General features: G+C 39.7%; 1 protein-coding gene across 3 annotated transcripts in view; it reads right to left on the reverse strand.

Annotated features, from left to right (window-relative positions):
- PALS2 (protein associated with LIN7 2, MAGUK p55 family member) overlaps window positions 1–21,427 on the reverse strand; it is a 60,391-nt gene extending 38,964 nt beyond the window's left edge. The window contains exon 1 of one of the 3 annotated variants that reach the window (XM_071735688.1): window positions 21,199–21,427. The gene's annotated coding sequence lies outside the window, so the exon portion shown is untranslated. The remainder of the gene's footprint in view (window positions 1–21,198) is intronic. The other 2 variants (XM_071735687.1, XM_071735689.1) reach the window with 2 other exon arrangements.
- Window positions 21,428–23,640: the final 2,213 nt, after the last annotated feature.

Here is a 23,640-nt window from a genome sequence, read left to right on the forward strand (position 1 = left end):
CACAGAATACTAGTAGGAAATAAAAAAAATTTCCACATTTCAGATACCTGATAATTTCTTTAATTTTGAATAATATGAAAATTTACCTTCGGCAATTCTTTTTGCTCCCTGTTCTTATCCCAAATTATTTACAGCTAGCAAACGATCCCTAAGTTTTCATTCTTCTGACCTAAAGAGGGCAATTTCTCCTCACATATATAACAAAGTGATTAGGAAAGAGGAAACTTTGGGATAATTCCTGTGTACCTCTTCCAGTCTGCACATTTTTTTCAATATGGATAGTCAGAATTCTGCAGAGTATATCAGACAAGAGCCTCATGAGTGCCTTGCACAATGTTATTAATACTTCCCTTTCTACTGAAAGAGATAGATCATGAGCTCTATTTTCACTTTCTCACAGTTACATCATACTGTCAGCTCAATCAACTGGTCTGTCACAAAAAAAAAAAAAAGTAAAAGACCAGTCTGAACCTTTTTTCCTACAAACCTTAAATCTGCAGATGAACGAATTATCCCCTTCCTTAGGTTCAAAACCCCACATGTGTTTTGTACCACTCCTATTACTCTAGGCTTCAAATCAGTTTTCGGCACTTAGGTTTTGATGATCAAAACCTAATCAAACCTAGTCAAGATTCTTATACAATGAATTTCACCAGAAACCACCCTTCCTCCAGATATCACTACTTTTAACACTACTACCTCCTTCTACAGAGTTAAGTGTAGGAGACACTGAGGAACGTTAACCGTTGGGAATTTTATGATGAAGGATTTTGATACTGAGTGAAGTAATGCTGTATCAACACATTTATCAGACTTATTCATAACAGAATGCTTTTTATGTTGAAGCATCCAAACACAGCACTTTCAAATTCAGAATGTCTCACTATGATGCAGTCACTCCAAAAACTACATTTACGCCCACTGCTACATCACACCCATATATTAACATTTCATGCATGCTCTGTTTCTGCTATATGAAGGATTTCATTCTAACTTCCAACCTAAAATATTGGAGCATTTAAATTAGACCTGAACCAATGGAGACTTGAAAATATTTTTATTTGAGGTTCTACTACAGATGCTGCACATGCATTTAAAAATTTCTCAGTTCTTATACTGAAAAGAAACATAAGACAGCTTTTCAGAGTGCAAAATAAAGCACTTATGATTCAGACTATCTCGACACATTATTTAATTAAAAATTGGTGATTCTAATTTAGAATAAGAAAGATATTTTACTATTAAATTATTATATTTACCTTGTTTTTGCAGAAGGAAAACAACTACACCATGCAAAACTTCTACAGGAAGGTTTTCAGTTAATTCAGAGCCTACTTAATTTCATTGGAAGTCTTCCTCTGCATCGCAACTTCAAGTGAAAAGTTTAAAGGCAGGAGTAAAGGTGTTTAAATTATAAAACTTAAATTATATTCTCTCTGGCCTGGGACCTCAGTTTTCAATTGTACATGATCACCTAGTATATTTTCCAGAAATTTTATTATTTGAAGTTCATTTCTAACGTCAAAAATTCTCACTTCCACTGAACTAATCCCTCTTATGCCAGGACTCCTCTGCCTAAACAAAACTGAAAATATGAGTTATTATTTAAAGTTACTACTAACTTAATAATGTTCAAGGTGACTTGCAGCAGAAAACTTTTTCTACTGCCCTAGTCATATGACACAGTTCTTGCTTACTCCAAGGACACAAGGTAAAAGCCTTACCTACAAAGAAAATTTACCAAAACACAGGTGGAATGTTAGTAGCGATAAGTAGATTGAAAATCACTTTTCCAAACTTGTTTTCAGAATAACATTGATGATGTTTTTAAAAGGTGAAAGATGCTATATAAAATTTTGAACTTCAAGACTAAGATGGCACAATATGATGGAATGTTAAATGCTTACTTGTCCCGCATGAATGCTGAAAATGCAGCTCAGCCACTTCCCTAGTAAGAAAAACTATTCTAAATTTTTCTTTTAATTTAATGCAGTCAAGATTTACACAACTCCCTATTTAATTATCCTCAACAATTACCTTCCTTTAGCGCTTTGAAGCGCTTATTCAAGAACACTGGAAAAGGAATAGAAAAATAACCATGACACTCAAGATTTTGAAGCTGATTGAAAAATTCCATGCAGAAAATACGATGCACTTGGTCAAGAGTTTCACCTCCCAGACTACTTCCCTGCAATATGTTGTCAGGATCTATTTAGCATCTCCCATGCTTAATTAAAGTCTGAAATTTAATTTCAATTTAAGAATATCTGGGTACAATGACAGGGAAAAAAGGTTATTTTTAGACATCTTAGGTCTGCTTGTGTTAAGAACTACATATTTTAAATACAATTACCACTTTGAATGTTCAGTTTGAGTGTTCACCGCCTCCACTTTCATGTCAGTTTCAAACTTTCTGCTGAGCACTGAATGACAGTGCTTTGTGCTTTATAATGTGGACACAAAGTCTGAAGAGTATCTTATAAATGGTATTTTGCATTTGCACCAGTGATAGATACTGAAAAGTTTGAAATTTCTGCTCTGCTTCCCCAAAACACCAGGTTCCGCTTTGTTAAGTTTTGCCTAAGACCTTTAGAATCTTCAGAAATGTACACTGTTATCCCAACTGAATCAAAACCAGAGAACTTTTAAAGTAAAGGCTTAAAGTGAACAACTTGTGCACAAATAGTCACAAGATTTCTAACTACACTGTGAGTTTTAAACACCGTTCCATTCAATATTGCTTTTGAAAAGTGGGATAAGCTCAAGGACATAACTGAAACTTCAGGGTAGTGGAAGGGCTGTAGTGAAAGACAGGGGAATATAGTTAATGCTCAGAAATGAAACTATCAGTTTCAGATACAAGCAAAAATTGTGCTTCAAACAGCTATTGATGGCTGCGTTCCCAGTGTCCAAAGAATGTGATTAAATGAACTACAGCTTACTACAAGTACTAAAGGTTAAGTGTTAAATTAGAAAAATGTTATATTCCCAGATATGATGTGCTGCTATTGTACCAAGCCCATACCAGATGACATGAAAGCACACAGAGCCCAGCAACTGGTATAGAGAAGGTAGTTTATTTCTTGTCTTTGATGGCAGTAACTGTTCAAGTACATACTTTCAGACACTCACATTACACAAATCACTCAATTACTGGGCCAAGTTCTGCATATCTTCAATTACTTCTTCCCCCTCCCCCCCCCCCCCAAAAAAAAAAAAATCTGGAAAATGCAGAGACAACTGAACTTTTCTTTTTGGACAGTTTATACCACTGCAAAACTTAACAAAAGAATACAGCCTATCAGGCTTTTGGTGTTTTTTTCTGAGACAGGTAAGTTGCTATAATATCTAACAGATAAATGTTTAGAAATATTTTACTTCTGTTTCAGTATCTCCTTTATAATATGTGTTCTTGTAAAAATTGACCATGATGGAACTTAGCCTTTTGAGTGCATCTGAAACATGAGCAAGTCTGCATAGGGGAAAATACTAAAGACATTTTCAAATAATATATTTACAGACTTCAAACTTCAATTGAAGTTTTTAAAAAGCAGTTCATACATCTCATACTCTAATACTCTTCAATCCCATTTATGGTGAGACAACCAAAGCCACAGTCTCTCAGTTTTGACCTAAATCCTTTGTTCTATTCTTTCTCTCACTGCCCGGGGGTCTCAGAGAAAGGAGGGAGAGGGAGAGGGAGAGGGAGAGGGAGAGGGAGAGGGAGAGGGAGAGGGAGAGGGAGAGGGAGAGGGAGAGGGAGAGGGAGAGGGAGAGGGAGAGGGAGAGGGAGAGGGAGAGGGAGAGGGAGAGGGAGAGGGAGAGGGAGAGGGAGAGGGAGAGGGAGAGGGAGAGGGAGAGGGGAGAAGATGTTAGCACAAGCAGTACCAGACTGAGCCAAGTAGCAGATTGAGCCAAGAACCTCACTGGTTTTTGACAATGGAATCTCTCAGATTCACACAAGTTTCTAGGCCCAGTTACTTACTCAGTATTACTTAAGAATATAATGCCATCAACAGAAAAGATGTGGAGAAGACTTTAAAAATAGTCTATTAAAAGTCCTCTTGTGTACAACTAAAAACGTCAGGTTACGGACCACGGTCCTGCCCCAGTTCCAATCTTGGGATCCCAGTGCAATAGATAAATAATTCCATATTTCAGCTTTCACACAAGAAGATTTTATCAAGTCTGGGTCCTGACCAGGAAAAGAGTAATTGCTTTAACAACCATCTTCAGTGTGGCAGTTAAAAGGACTGTCTCATCTCAATAAATGAATTCTTAGAGTCATCAGTCCCACCCATAGTAGTTTCTGCTTATTATACTCCCCATTAAACTCCTCTTTATCCAATGAGTATTGGGCCTGAGAGACACGTAAAAAAGGAGCAATGTACTCTTCCTATGGATAAATTGGTTCTTTGGATACAACTAGCTTTAAGACTGCAGAATAATTTAACACAAGTTGCCCACAAGTTACCCTCAAGTACCCAAGTGAACTTGAAAGAGCAACGATGTTTTTTTCTGTAGTGACAAGATATCCAACATTTTCTGTGTTACAAGGTCAAAAAACCATTCATGACACTCACAACCAGTGGAAACAGAAGAAACAAGTGCTATCTCAGCAAATAAGTCATACAGCACACAGAGGTAATAAGACTCAAATAGACGGGTAGTCACTGGCTCATGCTAACTCAGCAGTGAATTTAAACTGCCCCATTCTTCCCCATACTTTTGAAAGGTCTGAAACAAAACATAGGCTAAGAAGGCATTTTCAGAAAATGTAAATTCCTCTTGATAAAAAGAGAATCAATGAGTTTAGTTGTCTTTCCAAATAATAAGCTAAATTTCTTTCCTTTTCCATTACATTGTTCCTGCAGACATGCACAAAACCCAAGTGAAATCTTGATTCTGCTTTGACTTTTTGGATACCCTGTCTGTTAATGTGGCTCCCAGCATACCTGGACGCATTCCACTTGTCATGTGGTGTGAGAACAAGTCTTAGGACAAAGCCTGGTGGGATGTCTCTCCTCAAAGAGCCGTTGAGATTTTGATGCAGCCCAAGTTTCCACTTCCCTAAATTAAAGAGACTGACAAATCAGCTACAAGAATCCTACTTGACAGCTACATGCACATGCAAAGCTGCAAGGTAGCATGCTGGACCTCAGCTTGCCCTTTGCTGCACTTGAGAGGAGAAAAAAGCTTGAGGAAACAGATCTAAAGTAAACCATGTGCAGGTAGACTGTCAAAACATCTGTCCCTGGACAGATCTAATAGAACACTAAGAAAAGCACAAGCCAAGCAGCCTGTTCATGACTGAAGCAGTTGAAACATGAAAGAAGCTTTCTTAATTGCAGAAACTCTGGCAAAGTTTGTTTTTCTAAATACAGCGTCAGGATTTAAACACCCCATCACTTCTGAGCATACGTTTTCAGAACCAGACAAGGCAGCTTTCACACAGAAGGAATCAACACTTGATTATTAATACCAGAGAGACTGGCTTGAATGAGCTCCAGCCAGAAGTTCAAAAAAGACAGGAAGTCTCTGTATTTAAAAATTCGTTTCACAAATTAATTGCTATCCCCTTGTCCAGAACAATGCACATCAAGGGCTATGAAGGAGAAAGATACAATCAAGCGTGCATCATGTTGATAAAACAAAGGATTAAATTGTGGCTGAAAGGCTAGGGAATTAAAGTAGCCTAATAACAATTTTTTACTTATATTCTAGGTACTTTAAATTCACAATGCAATTATATAAATTTCACATGTGCTTAAAACTGCAATTTTCCTGTGCTTAATAAACGAATTGCTAGCATACTGAACAAGTTTAAGCAGAGTACATAAAAGAGTGTTCTAATTTCCTGGTCTCATACACCTATTACACTTCTATTGTTCTGGCAATAGCTGTAAACCCCTACTCTGTCTCCTTGACTCCTCTTGACCTATATTATACATACATACTTGACCACAAGAAGGAAAAGAAGTATAGGAAGCAAACAGACATCTATATACCCAAACTTAGCCTTTTGCAAAGGTGAACTATGATTCAGAAACAGAAATTCAGGTTTTCATTAAAATAAACTGAGTTTTGTACCAATGGATTTTACAGCTCTTTAAATTTATGAGGTGTCCATCTATCTATTCCCACAGGAATAGATAATTAAGCTGTAACAAATCTACTGATTGCCTAAACACAAATAACACAGTTAAATTACCCACATACTATTGCTCTGTATGACAAAAGTCAAATGTGAGTCCCAAGACTGTTATATGATCTTGAAACCAAAAGTAGTTAATGTCCCATATTCCATAGTGTAACACATGGAAAGAGTCACAACTCAAGCACAAACTGAAAATTCTTTTCGTCTGTTCTGAAGACAATACCAACTAACAGCAGGAAACTGTAGAGCCATTCCCCTAAAGGATTTTCAACAAATAGTTACAGAAAAAGTACTCTCTGTCAGTTTTCCTAATTCTTCTCTAACCAAGTCCATCACTCAGGAGACAGTTCTTGTTCCAGACAGATACCTGAACTTAACAGGTTTATTTTTGTGAGAAAGAAACATTCATAAAATGTTGGATGAGCACATATGTCAGACTTCCCATGATTTAAAGAACCAGGAAGACGATCTTAAGTTCCAGACTTCATAAAATAAATAAATCAGTAAAGTAATTCTATCAGTCTCATTCTTCCATTAAGGAGCTTTCAAAGAACAGGTGGATATAGGTTATCTGGTATGACAGATAAAACCAATGCAAACTGACAAGAAGAGAAGTGCATAGTGCAGCACAAATTGTTAGCTGAGTAGAGCATCAAGACTCTACCATAAATCTGAAACGCAGAAATATCACTGCAAAATACATCTGAGACATCGTTGCTTTCCTGACAATTTTTCACTTCAATCTACAGACCTAACAACAAAGCTGATGCAATACACAGTGTTCTATGATTTTTGAGGAAAGGAAATGGATTAGATAAAAGACACACACTACAACAAAAGCACCCCACACAAACTTACAGATATAGCACTTCTGATACTTTGTACAAGATGCCTGTAGTAAAAGAACTAGCTCCTTTTAATCCTTTGAAGATCTTTAATCTATTATATTTTTGGGACAAGTGGAAAGGATATCTTAATGAGTTTAATCACCACCGAGACGCAGAAATTCAAGATCACCTTAGTGTCAGATTCTCTCTCATGACTTTTTTCAGTCACCTGTTTTGTACATTTCCAAATCACATGAGCCATCGTAACACAGGTGTGTGTACGTACACCACAAGCAACAGTTAACCCAAATTTAAACAATACCATACTCAGAAAAGCTGGTCATCTCTCCAATCAGGAACAAGAGTAGAAATTTGAGGCACAAAAGTCCTGAGAAACTAGGTAATAGCAAATTTCTTTGAAATTTATTGATATAAGGAAAAAAAAAATGGTAGGCAACACATTATGATGAAGTAAGAAAAACTAGACATAGCAAAAGGAGAGAGGTACAGATGGAAAACAAAAAAATGCCAGATGTCTTACAGCATGCTCCAGTTAATGGCCCACACCTTGCCTGTCACTTATGCACACTGTCTAGCACTAAAACTCTTCCATGCTTGAAGAGGCAATGTTTAAAAGGGACTGACACCTGCTACACATGTATACAGCCTGTCACTTTCACCTGGAAGATGACTCCTCTCCCTTGACAAGAAAAACAGGAAGGTCCCAAAGCTGAGCAGGTTCTACTTGCCTCTCATTGTGCTCCTTTTTCAGCCAACTGCCTTAAAAATTTTGTTAGACAATATTACAGATAAGTAGGATTTGATGAAGTATTACTTAAGTGATTTAGCCATATGCTCAGCTGCAAGCAGGTAAGTAATCTGAGTAACTTCAAAGTTAAGTATCTATTAAAGTAGTTTTTGGGAAAAAGGCAAAAAAAAAAAAAAAGGGGGGGGGGGGGGGCTAAAAAGGAAGGAAGTGACCTACTTGAATGAAAGTCTCATTCTGAAGTTTGTATGTTCAGATTCCCTCAAAAGCAGCTGACAAGATGTACTTGCATGTATTTCCTTAAGCACAAACAGTAAAATGTCACATAGCCTAACTCTTGATAAACCCATTTGTTCATAAATGGTTATTCATAGTCCTATATACTCTATAATTCTATACTCAAGATTTTTTCCACTGTGCTTCCATTCACTGCCTATTTCTGTTTATCCAAGAAAATTATTCCTCCTGTTTCCGAACTGCTTAAAAAGCAGAGTAGAGATTAAAACCAAAATGGTGGCTTAGCTACATTAAAAGGATGAGTAGTTTGATCAAAAACAATCTGTGGTAAAGACATTTACAGATCCTTCTAGTATGTTTAAATTCTATTTAAAAGATGGCCTGAATCTAGCATTCTGATTACACTCCACTTCCTTTGCCTTTCTTCAGCTTATTAACTCAGTAAAAAGCTGCCAATGAGCTCTAAAAGCTATGTAATAAAAGCTTTAGCAGGATTCTAATTTTGGTCACAGATAACCAAGTACAGTAATTCTAGATAATATTATCTGAAATTTATGATGCATTCAACATCTTCACATGCACAAGAGTATTTTTGGGCATCATTTAAACAAATAATATCAAATTTACAGTTGGTAAATTTCACTCGTGTTTCTATACAAGAAGTATACACATGCTGCACTTTTTCTTCCAAAGGATTTTCTTCCACAGGATTTATTTCTTCAGCAAGAGAAAAGTCTATTCAAGCACCACTTTCAAGACATCAGAAGATCAAAGTATACCTATTTTTTGAGAATAGAATTTAGATACACCATCATTACTTCTTTTAGCAATACATACCAGTAATTAGAGGAAGACCTGCTTTCTTGGTGCAATTTGAGACAAGTTGGTCAATTCTTCCTGAACTCTACCACTGTTTTATTTCTAAACTACAAAACAAACAAACAAACAAAAAACCCCACAACCAAATTATTTGTTTTACCTACCACTATCAGAATCTCTTATCCCAAGAAGAAAGACCACCCCAAAAAGTCAAGATCAAGTTCTTGGTAATGGCACTGCTTACTTTCATATACCTCCCAACTTAGGTCAAGCCTGAGAAATTCTACATTCCACCTATTCCAATCCAGAGGTTTACTAGCAACTACCCTTCTTATTCAAAGGTAGTAAGAAAGTCTTGGAAGAAACCTTGAAAAAAAATATTTTTAAACATTTTTAGAAAAATGTATTTGGACACTGCTCTTTATCACCTCTTCAACTGACTGATGAAGGGATCAATCACAAGAACCTCTTACCAAGAAGTGTGAAAAGATGAAATACTGAAACGCTAAAAGGAAAAAGCTCTTTACACTTCTCTGGGTCCTTGACATCGTGTTTCCAATAGGTCACAGAAACTCTTCTATAGGGCAATAGCTACTTGAATGCTAAATTCTCCTATCAAGCTGATTTCACTGAGCAAAATACATCCCCTGTTCACTTTTGATACAATGATCTAGAAGTCCTAACTCCATCATTCTAACTTGCACCAGGAGGATTGAACCAAGAAACTTAAAGGTCACTGGGTATTACTGTAAACTCAGAAGTGTTTTCCAAGTGATACAGAATAAAACAAACCTCTATCCACTGAATGACTGAAGTGAGTGAAAGGTGAGTTAATTGCTACAGTTTGTTCCCACTTCTGAGTACACATATAGGACAATGTGAAGAAGGATTAATGTTTTTTAATCATAGAATTGTAAGACAAACCACTGTTTCCCTATTATGTGTATTTTCACAGATTAACAAAATCTGTTTCTAAGCCCAGGTTACCATACTGTCAGTCTGACTTGAAATTAATATTTCTATTGCTAGTCTAGAAGCCCTTCCTTTAGCTTCAGATGATAATTTTTTTCACCACAGACATTTGAGCTCAAAGAACTTTATGATCAACCAACACACAATTCAAACCATTTAAATGTTCTTCATTTAGCCCCACCACTGTATCTTCCTGTGTTTATTAAAACACAAAGCCAAGGGCAAAAGAACCTTTAAAGCCACACCACGATCTTGGCCAAGGCTAGGTCCACCCTAGACTGTGCCCGTGTGGAAAATGGGATCAGATGGAACATGTCACACAGCAGAAGTCAGATTTCTGGAGAGCTTGGAAGGTAAACATCTATTTCTGCTGCTCCATCATTACGCAGAAGGGAACAGCAGCCAACCAAAGAGCAGTCTGTGGGTAACCTGCTCAGTTTGACATGCTTCCTCAAGTACATACATGGACGGTTGTTAATCTGCTGCAAACTTAACACCAGCTCTACTTATTACCAAAGCAAGAGCCAGTACTGGCTCAATCTTCACAGAAGGCTACAATGACACACAGATCGCATCTGGGTTATCAAGCACTCCAGAGAAAATCCACGTCAATTATTTAAAGAAACTAAAGACTAATCCAGTCAAATGATGAGTTTCTTATGTCTCATCAAATAGCTCTTGAATGCACAGTAGCAATTTATATATCTATATGAACACTTGTACATTAATAAGTCGAGACCAGTTTTAAAATAGAAGCAGCTTGAATAGTAGAAGCACACAACACAAATTACATAAACAACCCACAAACCTAATTTGGTTCAAAAAGTCTTCAAGTGAAACAATATCTGGATTCTGGGAGATTACCCGAGGAAATTATCATATATGATTTCTTTGGTTGTATGCTTCCTTAGGCACTTTATGGTTGCTGGTGTTTTTGCTTACGGGTAAGTGTTACATTTTTTAAGATACATATATACGTATATATATAAACACATACACTCAACACATAAAATGCTGTAACTCATTACAAACTCATTACATGCTTTTTATCTATACATTCATATATGTATATATGTACACAGTCACATGCACATTAAAAAAAAATTTTTTTTTTTTAAGAGTATTTAGTGGACTGACTTCCAACTCTAGCCCATTAGTGGTAACAACTCCACTCGGTTCAAATGGGTTTTATCTTGACATTAAGCAACATAACATCCAAAAAGAGAAAGGTCCTGATGCAGGGTCTTTCTTCAGTGCAGTATTAGGAAGCAGAAATTGTTTTCTTGCAGGTAACCATACCCACAACTGCTTACCTGTGCCTGATTTTTTAAAGCATTCTCTCACATTTATATTGGTTCCTTAATGACTTGTAGAAAAGCAGAGCAATATAAAGGGTGGCAAATCTTTGTTGTCTACAAACAGACTTCCTGTAGACCTTCAATCTTGTGCCTTTCAGTCATTCTACTTAGTTTTCAATCTCTGCAAAGCAATCAGATCTTTTTGGAAGCTGTTAATGTGCAGGCCCAGGGCAATAACATAAGAAGTTATTTTAGATGAGAATACCACATTAAATTTTTGATTCTACTGTTGCAGACGAGAACAATGGACTTCTTCACCATTTTTCTTTACTAATCATGCCTAAGCACTAAGGGACCATGACAGCCTTCTTGAAATAAAGCTAACCAGACATTGTATTTTCCAACCCCAGTGCCTTCTCATCAAGAGACATCCATGTCTTTTGTCTTCTTGAAAATCTGCTCAGACATAATGTTAACAAGAGCTCCTGATATAATCTTAACAGTTTCAAAAGTTGCACTGCATGTTGGAAAGAGGATATGGAGTTAGATGGACATTCAGTCTGACCCAATGACAATTCTTATTCTTTTAAAAATTACCATATTAAAGATAGACTCAAGTGCTATGTAGCTAGGCTGCAGGACTTCACTGATAGAAATTTTTACCTATTGATATTGCATTTAACAAAGAAATCTCACAGTAGCATATAACAGTCTTGCACAGTGATTAAAAGATGCCAACTACAGAATTAAAATGAACTGGCACAGCGTGACAGATACTCTGGCTAGTCTTATATTCAATACAAACAAGAAGCCATACCCTGATACCTCACAACACCAAAGATTTCCTCCTGTCTATTTCAAAACAATTCCACATTCCTAAACAATGAGGTTCAGTTACAAATCCATCTTTGTATATTTCTCCAATCTAATGCTTAAGTGCATAGATACTTTTTAAAATAAAAGTAAAAAGTCAAAACCCAAATAGAAACAGGCCATTTATATGAAAGCATTTGCATTTTGGAATTGATGTTTCACCATGGTTCACAATCATCTATTCAGAGAACTGCTCTTCCTGATGAAGTTAATGCAGAAAAATGGGAAAAACATTTTCTTGACTGTTATATCTCTCAAGGTATCTCCCAAGACTACCTCTGCTCCTGTTTATTTCTGTCTGGCTGCCTTTCTGTCCCAAAAATTTTAAACAGAGGGAAAATGTAGTAATTTGTTTTACTCACGCAGCTTATTGCCAAACTACTTGAGGAGTTTGCAAACTCAGAACTCTGGAAATAGAGACTTAACAAAAGCATTGCTCTAGCTAGACTTACTTAAATGTCACAACCGAAAGATTTAGTGTGCTTGCTCTCTGTTTATTAAGTAAATATTTCCAGTATTTCCATATTAAGAAACTCTACAACTGAGACTAAGTGAATACAACATAAGTTCTAGGAGTAGAGCAGATATCTACCAGAAGAAAATAGAAGTTACAGGATAAAAAGCATTACTGTTAACCTTTAAAATGTAACTATTCTTAGTATCATTGAAAGTTATCTGAATTTTGAAGTAATTACAGAAAAATAAAATGCAGTGTATTAACTCACCCTGGAGGAAAAAGCAGAGTAATCTAATTCAAACTAGTCTATGGCTGTCCAGAGAGATTACCTTCTGGAAGTACAGTAATTATATTTGTAAAGTAAAATCACTTATGCCTGGGGTAAAGAGGCCCAAGGGATGATTTTTTTAATTTTTTTTTTTTTATGCATAGAAGTTTCATAACTACATGAATACCGAGAAAATAGGTTTCCGTACAAAAGTACACATTCTTTTTAGTAGCCTTTTCTGGTGGTGCAAAACAGATATGTGCACATTGGTAAGACTAAAACACCAGGTGGCAAGCATGAATGGACATATAGTCCCACTTTTCTATATAGTGTCCACCCATTTTAAGTCAAGTAGCTTAAGAGCATTTTGGAACTTCTTTCAAAAGTACTTAATCTGTAATTAGACTAATCCCTATAACTCAAAAAACTCCTACTTGGTTTCACTTAAAGTTTATATATATATAGTTCTTTTACCAGTATCTTACAAATGAGATTATTTCACAAAAATAAAACTGTATTATCAGCTCTAACTTCCTTAACAGTCCACATAAGGTGTTTTAATGTAACATCTCCAATGAACAACAAGACCTAACAGCACCATTCTATCAGTCTCACCATGATACAAAACTTTCTCAAAGTAGTTCTGATGGCTTCATTAATAAATGAGATGTGTGGTCAAACAAGGCCTAACCTTATGTCCTGTCTACAAAAAAGAACTTTACTGGGAGCCAGAAGCTTAACTGAAACAACAGCAGGACCTTGGAATCAGGTATGAAGCATTCACTTCTGGAAATTTCCAACAATTTACGACAACACATCTTGAGAAATTCCACTTTATCATGAGTCCTGCTGCTGTACATTTCACCTTCTTCTTTTGCACTTCATATTCATTACTACCAATTAATTACCTTCTTCTGAAGACTCCGGTTTAACAGTTTTTATGTTGCTGCTTACAGCCTTCCTGAGCTGTAACTGCATGGAATCCAAGACTGACTGACACCTGTATGGTAAGCTTGGTACCTGTTTCATTCTGCTGCTGTTTAGTTAGTGTGTAGTTAGCCTGTGCTGTTTGCAGTTCAGTGTGTACACTTCCATTCATAGCTAAGTCTTTTCAACAGCAAACATGCATGCTTTCAGGCACAAAACGTCCCAGCAAGTAGACTGCAATGACTTCCCCAAGCAATAGACTATTGGATGGGAGATTCACTTTTTATTCAATTGCTAGACCAAAATTTATAAACGTATCAAGTTTTGGCTACAGTGGATTTTTTTCTAATGCATTCAGCTACTTACTTATTAAGTAGCACCAGATTATTTATTACTGTCCACAGCTAAGCGAGCAGGCACTCATACAAAACTAGCGGGTTCCTGTCGCTAACCCAAAGCTGAAATTGCGGCTTCCCCAAGCACTTTCCCAACGCCGATGTCACTGTGTAACCACGAGAGGGAGCGTTCGAGCTACGTTTCTACTGAGAACAGGAGGGGCTCTGCTGCACGCTTCTGTAGCTGACACTCGGAACTCGACAACAGTAAAATAAACACAACTCTACACATTTTAACGACACCCAAAGGCTCTTACTCTTCTCTTCAGTGTACACATCCCCTTACTCTCGCATCCCAACAGAAAGATTTCTAACAATGTCTTGATCCCTAAGACCTACATTTTGGGAGCTGACGGGGCCGAACAGACATATAGATGGATTTTTTCTGCCTCTTTATATGTAAAGCTGAATAGACAATTCTATTGCTTGTTCTTCGGTGCTCTCCTACCCCTTTCCTAACGTTTATTCTAACGTATTTATTGTGTGTCCTTGAAACTGCTCGAACGTTTCTTCCTCCTGGCAATGGTAACACGAAATGGACACTATCCCTGCAGGCAGCAGCAAAAGGATGAGTGTTCTCAACCATCAGCCAAAGCAACTCAAGCACAGTCATCACATCTACATGACCAGCTAATGTTATGGCAGTGCTGGTAAAACTCAGTAACACTGGTTACCAGTTTATCTTTCTTTCTAAAGAACAGTGACTCAAATGCAGTGTGTCCATTTCATCACTCTTGAGCCAAGACATCTATGAGATATCACAGAGCTAACGATGGGCACCTCTCACACAACAGGTTCATGTCAAGGTTAAATTTTATCTACACAGCACGTGGGCCACCCAGGAGAAAGGTATGAAAGAATGAAACCAAAATCACACAGCCAGCCCAAAAATCACTAGTGTTTCACATGACAAATAAGCTTCACTTGAATGTTGCTTGAAATATCCCATAGCACTGTACACAAAGAATTTGTCCTCAGAGGAAAGATCACGCACGACAAATGCCAACTACATCAAGCAACAAGTTGATGTAATACTACATAGATTAAATCCAGAAGAGCTTCACTGATCAGGACTGACCAAATCAAATACTGCTCATCCTATTTTGCCATTGCTTACAAAATTTAGTAAACAGCAAAACTGTACCAGCAGATGTGGTAATAGTGACTGAATATCTATGCGATTTGCATTCAGATGACTGCCTTACAGTTGTGCACTCTATAAGCATTGTTTCACTTAGCAAGTTCTCCTTGTCTACATGCTCTTTACCAAGGAATGTATAAACTGAATTTTCAACTGTTAATTACACCTCTTCCTTCTGCAGTTCCAGTGACCTGAAAAATACAAGTGAAGCTGTAAGGAACAGTTTGACCATGGTAAACTTAGTATCATTCAAGCAATTTCTGTCCAGCAACATTGTGCTTTGCTGCAGCACAATAGTTCACAATACAGAGAGCTGGAATTGCTTGGAAAGGCAAAATAAACTTTTCACTCATTTCATTCACTGGACTGCAGTTTGCCTTCCTAGTTTCAGAACTTCTGCTGTGTAAGCAGTTTCATCTTGCCAAAAAGACTTCTGTAAACTTCAACAGTGGATCAGGAAAGGCACGGGGTTGAATTTTAATAAGATACATAAAGGCTGACTTGTTTAAAAAATTAATTGTCACATAAAAAGTTGTTGAGATGTTTTACATACAAAACCTCTCACATGATAGCTGCATGCATATCTCTAAACAGAGTATTGGTAACTAAAGAATCAGCATAGAATCCAAATATTTTTGTTAATGTATCAAGAAATTGCTGATATATTTTTCTTTAACTCCCCTACAAATTGATTTACTTGACTGCTACACTACACTGCGTTACTCATCTTAAGAAAAAGCTCTACCATTTTTACCCTGAGTCTACTTACCCCATGTACCCTCAATCTACTTTTCTCCATCCTGTGTTATTAGATACATAAAATTATCGCTAACTTTTCATTAATGTACATTGGACCAGTGGGTGGAGACAAGGCTTTTAATAAGAAAACTAAACCAAAACTATTTGAGTGGCTACTCTTACTACAGAGGTAACATTTGAATGAAGACATTTTCTCATCAAGAGAGGCTTAAATAAACCTGACAAAATGTCTGGAATCAAAGTGTAAAGGCTTAAGCTTATTTAAAATCAACAGGTGCATCTCCACATCCTGGAAAAGTGAATTTTAACTAGAACAGTAATTTGATCCTTTGAGATGTGGATACAAACTGTAACAACATTTTTTCTGTAAGATGCAAAGAATTGGTTTCCTCCACAACGCAAAAAAACTTTATAGAACCACACTGACATTTGACAGTCAGCACAGATTTCAAGACATTCCTGCTCTCAAAGAGTTGCTTGTCAGAATGCAAAATTGACTAAGTATTGACTAAATACTCTTAAAACAATACACACAAGTAATTTTTAAAATTATATTTGTTGCCAGAAGATCTGAAATATCCAATTTCAATAGCTTGCTAATTTACACCATGTTTTAATGAGACCTGAATGCTAGAAGTAGTTCTTTAAATAACTACCTCATAAAACCTAGTATGAAGCATTCCCAATATATCACACTTCTGCTTTTAAGCGAAAAGACCTTGAAAATAATTAACCATAAGAGAATAAATAACCTCCCATTTAAAAAATCTTATCTTTAATACAGGTTGTGAAATTACTCACCATCATTTTAAAGACTCTCATTAACCCAAAATAGGAATGCAAATGTTTTGAAATGGAAAAATACCTCTCCTAGCCTCTCTTTCTCATCTCCATTATTCTTGTAGAAATGACATGAGAAGTAGCTAAATAATTCAGGCTTGCCTTATTATGAAAAAAAGTAATTTTTAATTAACAAGATAGGAAATTAGCATCACAATGTTTTGTTTATCCAAATGAAACAGACAACAGTTTTGCTGTAGCATAACCTGAGATCCAACTACAGATGGCTATACCAATCCATGGAATCAGACAATACCTTAACTTAAAAATTATCTTAACTTCTTGTCCCCAAGTATGAACCTTTATTCTGACATGTTTTTGAACTTAGTTTTGAAAGATTGCAGTCAAAACTGTACTGAGCTAGCCCGTAGCACCTCCTGGTGCCTTGTAGCACTGCCTTGTAGCTACTACACACATCTAAAATCATTTTTAAGCTCTGAAATAATCATCTTCTATTTATCCTGTGATAAAAAAGTCACACAGACTCCTTCCCATCAGTGGAAACAAACCACTAAAAAGTCACACAGACTCCTTCCCATCAGTGGAAACAAACCACTACCTTCCTCTAATAGTACTTGTGACTGGCACATCTGTATTTCAGCCTGCCCCTCACATGTCAGCCTGAACTAAACTTACTTTTCTCCAGGACCCTTTAGGAGCTGCTCCTATTGCAGAGGGCAATAAAACCACTTTTCCCTCTCATAGACTCCCACTTAAACCTGACATCATATTCTACACCTCATACTTCCACACAACTAGCTCCAATAAGTGTCTGTGCCACTCCAACTGCAGGATATTTCTAAAGTCATTCTTTTACCACATGTGCAAGGTAAGACCCATTCCAGTTTACCTCAGCACCGAATTCACAGAACTTACACTGTGTAATTTGTACCATTACAGTAAATTGTCTGACTTGTTAAGTAGAGTTTCTCCCTACACCTCAATGCCTCTACTACCTCACTTTTCCTCAAAAGAACAAACATTAATACCTCTTCAAGCAAGTTCAGATGAATGAAGTGTCGAGAACCCACCTGCCCCTCCTGTGGTATTCTTTCTGCAGCAAATACTCTTTCCTCATCTAGTAACTGGATCACTATCTCAGCCAATTCACTCAAACCAGGATGAGTCAATTATTATCTATTTTTACCTCAAATACAGAATACAACAGGACATTTTATTTAAACTTGTGTGAATTTTTTATCCTGTCAAATCTTAAGACAGTATAATTCATTCAACATCTGATGGAGACTGCAACACCTGAAGTACTACCACAAACTTATAATTCTAAATGCATACCTGTCTCCCAGAGAGATTCTTCCCCCTCTTCTACATCATAAGAAAAGATTCAGTGATTTACAGATCAGTGTCCTGCACAGAGGATCAAAGGGCACTCACAAAAGCCTCAGACAGACACATCAAGTCAAAACTTTAAATCACTTTTAACTCTAGCAGAAAGCACGGCTTTAAAGCAGAACACTAAACTTCTACAAAACTGCATTCAAACTCTAATAATTTCTACAGATAAAGACATTCAGATACACAGAACAATTTAGGGACTGCGCAGAGACTCATGCTAAAGACTCTTTTGTCTTTACGGTACTAAAGTTTTCCCCAGGTCACTGGCCTTAGTTTTTGCATGTAGAAATATCCAACACAAGGACCTGGAGCTTGATTCTAACTCAGAAGCTGAGTGTTTGAGTACAAAGCTAGATCGCTTACCTAGCAACTCAAAATAAAGCCTGCCAAATTATTTGGTTTTCCTGCTTTTATTGTGGTTAAACATCAACTAAAAATGCCAAAAGTAGTAAGTTTTACTGCCTAGATTCCTTCCTATTTCCCCGAGGCTTGCATACACAGTAACTGAGAAAAAAAAAAAATCAGATTAAAATTTTATGCTTTAAATAAATATCCCAGAAGTTTGGGTTCTTGCAGACATGCATGCTCTCTATTAGCCTTCATTAACTCTCCTTCACATTCACTGGTCAAGCTTTTTCTACTTCCTTTCTTATTGTTCTTTAAAAAACAAAACATATGTGATTAAGCCATGATTTAACTTAATAGCTTCCATTATTTAAAGAAAAAAAAAAAAAAAAGCATTGAGAGGTAGTTCAGGAAAAGTCCAACGGCACATATGTTGCAACAGCTTTTCAATTATTTTAGAGACTTTTAGTATGCAGTTAGCCCACTAATATAGCACCAGAACAGACACCATTCCACATAGTTGGTACAGTATATTTGTCAATACGTTCCATATTAAGCAGTTTTTTGAGACAGGCTGAAACAGCATTCATCCATAGGAACTGACACAAATGCAAGCTTCCAGAATTCAAAGCAGAATATACACCCTTTTGGTTAAACCTTAATGGAACCTTGAGGTTCCACTAAAAAAACAACCCAGCAGCAAAGAGAGTAGGAAAGTGTCTCATCTAGAAAAGGCAAGGAAATAAAAAAAATTAACAACGGTCTCAGAATTATAACACAGTGCCTCAGCACTGCAGATTTTTCCCAGCAACATGGATCTCAGGTAATCTATATAATGCAGTACTTCAAAAACAAAATAAGGAGAGCCAGAACATAAATCAAAGCATTTCAAGGGATGGAAGAAGAAATTAAAGATTTCTCTGAAGAGCCCTTTAAAAATGACATCAAAATGAGCTCAAACCAGACTACAATTATCAGCCCTTTACTTAAATGAGAATTTGCTCTATGGCATTTTCAAGAAGAATTTTGTGACAGATGTTGCATGGTCCAGTCAAATGCCAAAGTGTTGAAAGCCAACCACCTCAGCAGAAATAAAATGAAACATTATGATGCTAGTGTCAACTCTAACAGTTTAACAGACACTATCTGTTCAGAAGCAGCATGCTAAGATTTGTTCAAAGCCTCCTCTAGTCTGACATCTATTTATAGCTGTCCAGCCTCTCTACAATTTCTCACAACCCCTCCTCCTCTCAAAGCCAAGTAGAGAAAGTTTAATGGATAAAATCATGGGCCTTGTGCCACACGATGGTCAAAAGATCTACAACTCTCCTCCAGCAATCTTATGTGCATTAAGACCAGAAATAACGAGAATAGTCTAACCTACACAAGAGCCAAACACCTGGGATAAGTCTATCCTCTTTGAGAACAAACTCATTTGTAATTTGCCAGCATGTTGATGGTAATGAACCAGCACCTAAGCAAAAGATTCCTGCCTCCTTCCTCTTCAGCACAGAGCAATAGCCTAAGCCAACCACCTTGAAAGCCAAGTCAGAAGCTATCCAAGTCAGCTTTGACCCCTGGAGAGCAGCAATGTCATCCATGCACCTTCCCACTTATATTACGCTACTACTACTCTATGTTGCAGTTCCCTCAAAGAAACTGGGAGTCTGTTGCCTTTCTTTTATTATTTTGGTGTAGTTTCTGGTTAATGTGGTATCCACCTCCCAGCCATGCATGTGCATGTCTTTCCAAAGCACTGATCCAGACGGGCTCTCTTTTACCAGCATCTCCACCAGCAGCTGTAACATTGCAGAAAGGGTGCAGATATTTTCCTCCACATGGAGCACACCACCGCAAGATGAACTCTACCACAAGCTTTCTACATCCTTGGTGCTTCTCCTACCATCTACATCCACTTGCCTGTAGTACTAGTACAGAGACCACAGAGATGACAGCACTACTGGAAACTCCTGCCCACCCAATTGCACCCACATTTTCTCCCCTTTCCCCAGTCAAAGGCAGACGGAAGGGGAGGGATGATTTCCTCGGGAGGAAAAGAAGCAGGGAAAGGCCAGGGCAGAGATCAAGAGAGGAGGAATCACTCCAAAGGGAGAACAGATAATCCCTGAGATGCGAGGCTGCGGAGGGGCATAACCGGGGAGGGAGGGGCAGGGACAGCAAACCGGGGGGGGGGGGGGATAATCCGGCAGAGAACGGGGGGAGATAATCCCCTCGGAAGAGGGGGGAGGCGGAGGATCCCGAAGAGGGAGGGGCGGGAAATCTGATAATCTCTAGGAGGAGAGAAAATACCGGGAAGGGGGTGGGGGAAAAGAGGGTGGGCGGGTAGATAATCCGAAACGGCAGATGAAGATCTTGTCTCCCGGGGACGCATCTGGAGGCGGGAGGAGGAGGGTTAATCCTCGCTATGGGGGCAAAAATCCCTCTTCCCCGACTCCGGCGCTGCCATGTTCGCCTTTCCGCAGGCCCGCCCGGTACCGGTACCTGCGGGCTGGCGACTCTTCCCCCCTCCCTTCTTCCCTCTTCCTCACGCCACACGCACACGGGGCGCCTCAGCTCCAACCACCGGGCAGCGCGCCCCGCTCCGGCGGCCCGGGCCCGGGGCAAGGAGCTCGGCCGGGCTCGCTGCGGGATCCCGCCTCCCACCATTTCCCCGCCGGCTTGAAGGGAGGAAGAAGCGGGCGGACGGAACCCTTCCCCCCCGCACCAGACACGCGACCTCCTCGCCGGTACCGCGACTCACCGGCTGGTACCGGCTCCCTCTCCCCGTTCCCCTCCTCAGCGGCCGCCGCTCAGCCCCATCTACGAACTCGGGCGCGCGAGCTGCCGGTTGGCGGAGGGAAAGCGCGAGCCTGAGCTGCTGCCGCCGCTTCCCCCGCGGGCTCCGCCGCTCCTGCCGCTCGGCGCGCGCCGCCGGCCTGCCCGCCCGTAGCACGCGCTCGCGCCCCGCCTCCTCCTCCTCCTCCTTCCCCCCCCGACCCCTCCCCTCCCCGGTTCCCCGCGCCCCCGCCCTCCATTCCTCCCTCCCTCCCTCCCTCCCTCCGCCTCCCTGGCGCGCGCGCCCGGCCTCCGCGGCGAGCGAGCACTTCCCCCGCCTCCCGGAGCAAACGGCTCAGCGCCTCAGGGGGCGCGCGCGGCGCTGCCTGGGCCCCCCCTCTGCCTGTGTTCCCCCCCCTCTGCCTGTGTTCCCCCCCCTCTGCCTGTGTTCCCCCCCCCTCTGCCTGTGTTCCCCCCCCCTCTGCCTGTGTTCCCCCCCCTCTGCCTGTGTTCCCCCCCCGCCTGTGTCCCCCCCCCCCCCTGCCTGTGTCCCCCTCCTGCCTGTGTCCCCCCCCTCTGCCTGTAGTCGCCCCCCGCTTGCCTATCCCGTCCCCCTGCCCGTCCCACCCTCCCGCTTGTCCTCCCCCTGCCTGTCCCCCCCGCCTGTTCCCCCCACCTACCCCCTCGTACCCTCCCCCCTATCCCCCCCCTCCCCCCCCGCTTCCTGCCCGCCCTCATGCTTGCCCGCCCGCTGAGGTGCCCCGAGTCCCGCGAGTGCTGTGCGAGGTGGGGCTGTGAGTGCGTCTGTGAGGGAATCGGGGCGTGTGCCTACGGAGGAGCCTGCGGGGGTCACCTATGCTTGCGACCGACCGCGTCCGTGAAGGAGAGGGAGCGCATGGGTGTGGGTGGGTGTGGGTGTGTGTCGGAGAGGGAGGTGGCGTAAGAGGCCACCCGTGTGTGTGCGGGACAGCAAGGGCGGGTGTGTAAGGGTGTGAGGGAAGGCGCTGGGGTGTGTGAGGGTGAGCGGCTGGGCCCTCCCGTGTTGCGTGGAGCAGGGAGCTCACACACTCCCCGGATAGATTTGGGGTCGGGAGTTTGCCAGGGCGGTTCGGGACACCCCGCGGTCCCGAGTGTCACTTGGCGGTGCCTGTTCAGTCACCAAGTGTGAGAAACACTGGCGAAGGGGAAGTCAAGTATTTCGAAGGGGCTGTGTGTGTGTCTGGCGGGGGCGTAATTCCCCTTAGTACTAATGACGTCCAAGACTAAGATGAAAACAACGCTGAAAAACGGACTTTCTAGTTTCTCATTCCTGCGTATGTTAAACATTTTGTTTCCTTTGCATAGTGATAATAAACTAGCTTTCACTTTTTGATTGAATTTGCAAAGCCTCTCAATTTTGGGATACTCCTGGACTTACTGAAAATATGAGTTGCAAGTTGGTCTTGTATGAACAATTCTCGATGAAGCTGGAGTGTATATCTCAGGGTAAAATTTGCCTCAGAAAATAAAAAGTGCATATATAAACCGAGACGTCGTTCCTCAGCTTGTTTTTATTCACATTTTCCTTCTCTTACTGGCTTTCCAAAACTTTTAAATCCAAGTCTACAGTTTTCGTGTAATCTATTTAATTGCGCTGTTTTAAGAATACACGATAGCCTGGTGTGACATGTGATAACCCTTAGTAATGAGCTGTCTGCAGCTTGCATTGGCTTTTGCTTTGGGAGCCATTAAAGAAAGGGAAAAGCCAGGACTATGCGAGGGTGGAGTTAGAAAATCCATGAAGCATCAATTGTATTTTAACAGGTTCAGATTGTGCTTTTTTACAAAATAAATAAATACAGATTTTTAACAAATAAACAGATTTTTATTCAACAAAAAATATCAAAAGAAGCAGCATAACTAAATAAACTGAGGAACTGCAGCCAAGCAGGTGAGAAACCTTTCTGAGATTGACCAATAAAGATGCATCAAGTATGATCTTGATGCCCTCACTTTAGGAAACCAGCATGTAAAATTCCTTTAGGAATTATTTCAAATTACAGTAGGTACCAAAGGCTGTGCTCAGAAAATAGTCACTGTGCTGAGAGCTTTACAAGCATGTGGAGTTATGCATCCCTGGGTCCAAAGAGTTTACAGCCCTCCTGTGATTTCTTAGTAAAAAAGTCGAGACAAATATATTTTTGATAATTTGCTTCACAAGCAGCTATCTCTTCCTTATTAAACTGAAAGAAAATCTAAAGTGTCTTGAGGGACTCTAAGCTACGTAATAACCTAGCACTCTTTCCAGTTTTGAACCCCTGGAGCAACTATGAAAAAACTGACAGATACAGAAAATCCTCACACTCTGAAGAGTAACTCCAGATCTTTTTCTCTCCTTTTCTCCATATTTATTTTTTGTGATGTTTCAATGGAAAATCTTTTGAACCAG

The sequence above is a fragment of the Heliangelus exortis genome, chromosome 2 (genome assembly GCF_036169615.1).
Source record: "Heliangelus exortis chromosome 2, bHelExo1.hap1, whole genome shotgun sequence".
NCBI classification, from domain to species: domain Eukaryota; kingdom Metazoa; phylum Chordata; class Aves; order Apodiformes; family Trochilidae; genus Heliangelus; species Heliangelus exortis.